The following is a 6,634-nucleotide window of genomic DNA, read 5'->3' as shown; positions in this document are numbered from 1 at the left end:
GAAGTACAAAAGTACCCAAAGGGTAAACTTACAAGTGTTGGGACACAAGAGCTAATTAAAAAATCTCTTCCGTCTCCCTCCACCCGTCTACCTCACCGATGTACTATCCAAAGACACACTGTAACTGGATCCACAGAGGACTGTCCTGTGAGATAAGCACTTAGCACTTAAGCACTTGGCAGTAGCCAACCCAATAACGTAACCTTATTATCGGCTCTCTCTTCTTACCTGATGTATTTCCCTTGCCTCTCAATCTGGCATCTATGGTTTGCACAACTTCATAAAGTAACAGCACATATGCTTTTGCCTCAGGTTCTCCCTTCTGGGAGACACAGGCCAAGAGCATAGGTAATAGATTCCCAACACTTCCATTAACAAAAGTTAGTAGAGAACTGGATAAATGAAACAAAACTTCCATTTGGAAAAGAGGTCAGTGAGAAACACACAGAAATCACTAGTGCATGGCACATATTATAATCTTCTGGCCATAAATAACAAGGACAACCTGTCCTGGCAATGGAAGGCATTCCTTGGTCGACTAATAAGAAGGCCCCTGGTTCTATGCAATGAATGGATTTCCCTTGTCCATTGTCTGCCATGGAGATAAACTTTGGAAAGGATGCAATTTCTGGAGCCTGACTACTTGAGCAGCCCACTTCCTGTTGATGTGATTCCTGGATCCTTGGGATTATCTTAAGGTTTGAGAAATACAGGCTCTTTTTGGCCAGTCATAGGGTTTTTTTGGCAGTACAGCTCACTTAAAAATTTAGTAGGCTGCTGGTCTATTTGCTTTGGGTCTACGTGCTTGTGATCAATTCCATGGGCCAGTATCAAAGCCAACTCCCCTGTCTGTTTAGGGCTTCATGAATCTACGCAGTTTTGTCTTCCTGAAGTATATCTCTGTACTCAGCCTAAGTCACAACTCCTTGTTTGAGCGATTCAACCATATTCTTGGCCTGTGCCTTGAAGAAATTAAAAAAATATATCTTTATGGACAGAGATCCTAATAGCATTTAGGATGCCCCTAAATACTATACCCCTATCTTTGTCTTCCAGGTATGACTGCTTCTTTTGTTTGGCAAATATGTGCTTAGCAAGAGAAGCTTGGAAGAAGCCTGGTCTCATTCATTTCCTGCTTAATTCCCCAACTCCCTGTATCTGTTGTTGCCAATCTTGGCTTGAGGTGGAGAATATGACATTTCTATCCCTACAGGGTTCCAGATTAGATGAGTAGACTCTCTAGCAATATGTGTCTTTAACTCATCTTTTTCTCTTATACTTCATACTTAATCCCTAAGGCAGTCTGTCAGCTCTACCTTAAAAACATTTCCTACATTGGAAAACTTCTTGCCCCAACCATTGCCAGCCCATAGATGGCCCAATCAATCCACCACTATCTCTGCTGTAGATACCACAGTAGTCTCCTAACTTGGTCTTGCATGTCCTCTCTTATCCCCTCTCAAACTATCATGTGCCAGTTATCAACCAGAGCCATCCTTCTAAGATCTCAATAAAATCATGTCATTTCTCTGCTTAAACCTCTCCAGTGGGCCCCATCACAAATATAAACAAATTCTAATGTCCATAACTTCATTTAAATTCCCATGTGGTCTGGTGCATCTCCTCTGATCCTCTACCCGCATGCTCACTGTGCTTCTGCCATCCTGAACATCTAGTTTGTTATTCTTTGAAATACCAGGAACACTCCTGCCTTGAGGAATTTATGCTTGCTGAAATCTCTGCCCAGGAAGTTCCCCTCAGATGTCCTAGTCATCCTGTCTATAAGAGCAGCCCATATCATTTTCTATCTCCTTTTTCTGCTTTATCTTTAACAACTCGTCACTACCTATTTTGGGTATTTTTTTTCTAGTAGCATATGTGTATGAATTAGAATGTAAGCTCTACGGATGCATCTATCCACTGATGAGGACAGTACTTGGCAAAGTAGACACTCAACACATGCTTTGTCAGACATGCCACCTTAAGCCTAGACTTGTCTCTTTTTTATAGGATCTTTCTGCAGGTGGAGGAAATGACCTATCAAGTTGCCTAAAGCTACAGCTTCATCAAGTCTGAATAACAACACATAAAAGCCACAACCTAGACACCTGTCTTGCTTGAACATAACAGTAGGCCAACTTCCTACTGTGGAATAAAAGGGGGCCTCGCTGCTCTCCTCCCTGTCTCCTCTACTCAGCAAATTCCACATTGAATTTGTATTTCATTGAAATGTGGTGAGCCCCATTTCTGGCATCAATCAATTGATCAATCGATAGATAGATCGATATCTGTTAGAATGCTTTGGGAGGCAACCAATAAAAAAGTCTAACTGAAACTGGGTTAAACAATTAAGGAACTTTATTTGTGGAAGTTTTACTAGAAAAGAAAAAAGAAAATCTTCCAGAGATATGTAAGCTATAGAAATAATTTGCTCTAAGCTTCTACTCCACTTCCTCCATCATATTCTGTAGTCTCTACACCCACCCTGGGTGTTACTTCTGTTTCAGGCTGGCTGCTCTTAAATTAGTAGTTACTGATTCGTTACTGCAATAAATTAGCTGCAATAGTTCCAGGCTCTAAATATGCACATTATACAATCTGGTATTTTTAATCCTACAGGAATTCTTAAAGAAAATATAATAAATTATTGACTCCTCTGCACATGATATGACATGATTTGGCTACCACTATGGCTGTAAATTCCTTGTCTTCTGCCAGGCCAATTTGTTAGCTTGGTGTAAAATTTCAGACCTTTCGAGTTGTTTAAAATCTTTCCCCTCAAATCTATTTTATTCCCAGTCTTCCTTATTTTGCTTAATCTTTTCAATTGCTCAGGTTAAAAACCGTGATGTCATACTTCGTTCTTTCCCTGTCTCTGTCATCTCCCACCACCACTTCATTAGCTCCTTGTCTGACCTTTAACTATGTAGCATCTCAGCCCTTCCAAATATTTTTTTTACTGCTACCCCACCTGAAACACTACTATTTCCCTTACAACACATGATGACACTAGCTTCCCGTTAGCATCCCAGCTTCTGCTCTTGTCCCACTATTATCCATTAACACAGCAGCTAGAGTGATGGTGTTAAAATATGAATCAGACTAGGTCACTCCTTTACTAGAAAACCTCTAACGTCTCCCACCTCAGCACTTTTGCATCAGGTGCTCCCCCGCCTGAAAGGCTCTTTCCAAAGGCAGCCGCATGGCTTGCTCTCTTTATCTCTTTTAATGTGAGGTTTTTTCTGACCACGCTATTTAAAATTTGAACCTCGTCCACTTCAGCATTTCCTATCGCCTCCCCTGCTTTACTTTTTTCCTTAACACTTAGTACTTTTAAACTTATTAAAGAATTTATTTTATTTTCTGAATTCTCCAAATAGACAAAAAGATTGACAAGAGAAGGGGCTACACACACACACACACACACACACACACACACACACACACGCTTGCACATACATGACATACATGGATCATGGAAGTCCACAGAAGAAGGAATTTTAAGAATAAATGATCAACAGTGTCAAATATTTTGGAGAAAGCGAGTATGATAGACTGACAAATGTCCAAAAGGAAGGTGCTAGTTACCTCATAGTAAACAGCTTCTGTAAAGTGAGTGAGGAAATAAAAAGTGGAAGGTGTCTGTAAGAAGTAAAGAGAAAATCAGATCCAGAGCAAACCATGAGAGGTTCCTCTTTAAGAGAAGCTACTTTCTTTCCATTACAATGGGAGAGAGAGACAAAGGAGAGATAATAGGAGCAGCCTATTAACCCTCGAGATTTGTGGGTAGAGATTGATGAAGAACCCATCCTAGTGTGCCTACCTTCCTGGAAAGTAGGAAATTGGGACGTCAGGTTATCTTTTGGAAACAGGAGATAATAGGCATAGAAATTTGAGGAACATGGATATTTTAAATGGCCACTGTGGAAAATGAAAGAGGAATCTGAAGGAAAACATAAGGACGGTTGAATTATTTTATGCAGCATCGCTTTTTGGTTTTGTTTTCCTTTTGAAAAAAGGCTATTGTTGCAGATGAGTTCATCTTTAGTGATGGTGGCTCAGTCTCCACTGTGCACATTGTGGGAAACAAGGTCTTGAGAAGTGAATTATGAAACTAATTTCATGAGCACCCATGGAGCCATTGGTATATGTGTAGATAGAGGTGTCGATGTGTGTATGTGTATGTGTGATGTGTAGGTATTCTTTCATACATCTAACTTTGCACATCCCACACTTTCCTATGGACACCCTTAACTAGTCTTTGCTATGCCCAATATGTATTTTCATTCATCCATCATCAAAACAAACATTTCAAGCTATTACATAAAACTATCGTCCTTATCATCTATCTGGGAAAAAGCTCCCTTTTGGCTGCCTACACAGTAGTTTGTGCAATTATCCAATATGTTACAGAATATTGGTCTTGAGATTACATTAATATACATGGAAACAGAAAAGAGGTGGTGATAATTAACAACATGACTAAGATAAATGGAAACTCTTAGGTGTTCTAAGGCTGTTCTAAGCTCTAGCTGTATATGCTCATTAGCAAACGCATGTGGTCAAATGCATAAGAAAAGAAAAAATAAGAAAAGGAGCTTCTGAAAACATGTCCCACTAGGAATAAGGAAGCAATAGTCAGGAAGGTTTAGAGGATTTCAGATTCATGCTTATAGTTTGAATAAGAAATGAGAAAAGGGCAGCAGGTTTTTATTTCTTCCTTAGAACACTTTGATTCTGATCCCTCGCATTTTTTAAATTCTCCAAAACTTATCTGAGCTGCTTCTGCCACTGTCTGTTTCCTCTCCATGTACCAGACAAATCCTCCAGCTGCCTGACAAAGCCTTTGGGTTCTCAGTTCAATGGCAGACTGCTGCCTGTGAAAGGGCATCTTCAACTTGAGGATTTTTGCAGGAGCATTTGTGCACTGAACCTTGAGGATTCAGTACACAATTCTGCATCTTCAACTTGACGATTTTTGCAGGAGGGTTTGTGCACTGAACTCAAAGAGCTTGATTTAGCTGCTGAGTCCACAGCCACTGTGGCTATCCTTTCCCCAACCTCAGCCCCAAACCATGTATGAGGCCAACCACAATTAGTTGTTTCTTTAAACTCCGAAGACTCAACTTGTAATCTAGACAGGAATGGCCATCTAAAAAGAATTATTCTATGCTACTTTTTGTGCCTATTTGATTCTGCTGCACTTTTCCTCTAAATTTACAGGTACTTATTATTTTGGAAGGTCAAGGAGGAAGAACTTATCTGTGGGAAGAGTTTGCATGCTTCCATTTCAGCTCTAAGTTGTTTGAACAAAATGACTAAAAATAAGGACAGACAATTCCCATGGTTAGATTTCGGTCCAATTACCATTAATTTTACTCACATAATTTAATTTATGAAACAATATCATTTATTCCAAATTATTTTATAAAGAGAAAGGATAGAAATAATATTAGACCAGTTAAAAATGAAATAACTACCCACTGATGCAAAATGGTCGAGTGTAGTGTCAGAGGGTAGATTCTTCCTCCTTGGTAGGCAAGGAACAAGAAATAAGATGAGAGCGCTCATGGGCAGATAAATCCATCTTTTTTACCTTCTAACTACTTTCCAACCTGGAACACCTTTAAGAGAGAAACAGAGTACTACAAATAATTCCACTCAAACAGCCTATACAAACAGGGACTATCCCGGGCACACTAAGACATATTGTGTCCCTTCCTCTCTAGGTCTGGGCCATCTGTATCCAAGGCTTTGCTGCTGGTTCATGGTGGCATTCTTCCCACCCTGTCTCCCATGTCAGAGCATCTTTCCTGGTGGCCAAACTAACTCGGACCACTGTTCAACTTCCTAAAAGGAACAGATTTATCTGCTTTGGCAAATGTAATGTTGGTCACCTTAACAAATTTATCAACCAGTGAAGATCTGGTGATATTAGCATATTACTTTCAAATTTATTACTTATATATTTTACACAAAATAGGGAGTTCAGTACACAGACATAGTATGCAAGCAAGTTTCCTGCGTTTTTCCACGTCAGCTCTTCCAAACAGTTGAGAAATATCTGATGAATGGATCTTTCTCACATGTGTTCTAATGTATCTCATGTGCATCTAACGTATCAATAGTTTTTAGAAAAGGAATGAAATTAGGCAGGTATTTAGAAACAAATGGTTCACAAAATACTTCACTTATTTATTTGATTGGTTGACTCAGTGGGCATTTAATAAGCACTTACTATGTGTCAAGTAAGTACTCTGCCAGAACTTTCAGTATTAAAATATATATAGTGTCATAAATATGGTCAGGTCGGGCATGTAAATAAGAAATTACAGTTCAGCCTGAGTGCCATGCAATGGTATGCACAGAATGCTTGGAGGGCCCTTGGGGTTAATGGAAGATGGAAGGAGTGTAACACCCGGTGGGGCTGGTGGGGCTCTCAGGGACCCTAGAGTTGGTGATATTTAAACTGACATTTAAAGGTACAGAGGCAGTTAGTTAGCTTGAGGAAAGGGATCATTCCAAGGGATAGCGAAAGCTGGAGGCTACATAATACTGTTAGAATCTTAATGAGAGTGACTATGGAAAAAGTACTCCAGGGAAGTGGTGGGAAATTGGGGTGGCATGAAGACAT

Source organism: Aotus nancymaae, unplaced genomic scaffold, assembly GCF_030222135.1.
Source record: "Aotus nancymaae isolate 86718 unplaced genomic scaffold, 86718_ANA_hifiasm-v0.15.2.pri h1tg000032l_0, whole genome shotgun sequence".
NCBI classification, from domain to species: domain Eukaryota; kingdom Metazoa; phylum Chordata; class Mammalia; order Primates; family Aotidae; genus Aotus; species Aotus nancymaae.
This window is presented reverse-complemented; position numbering follows the sequence as displayed.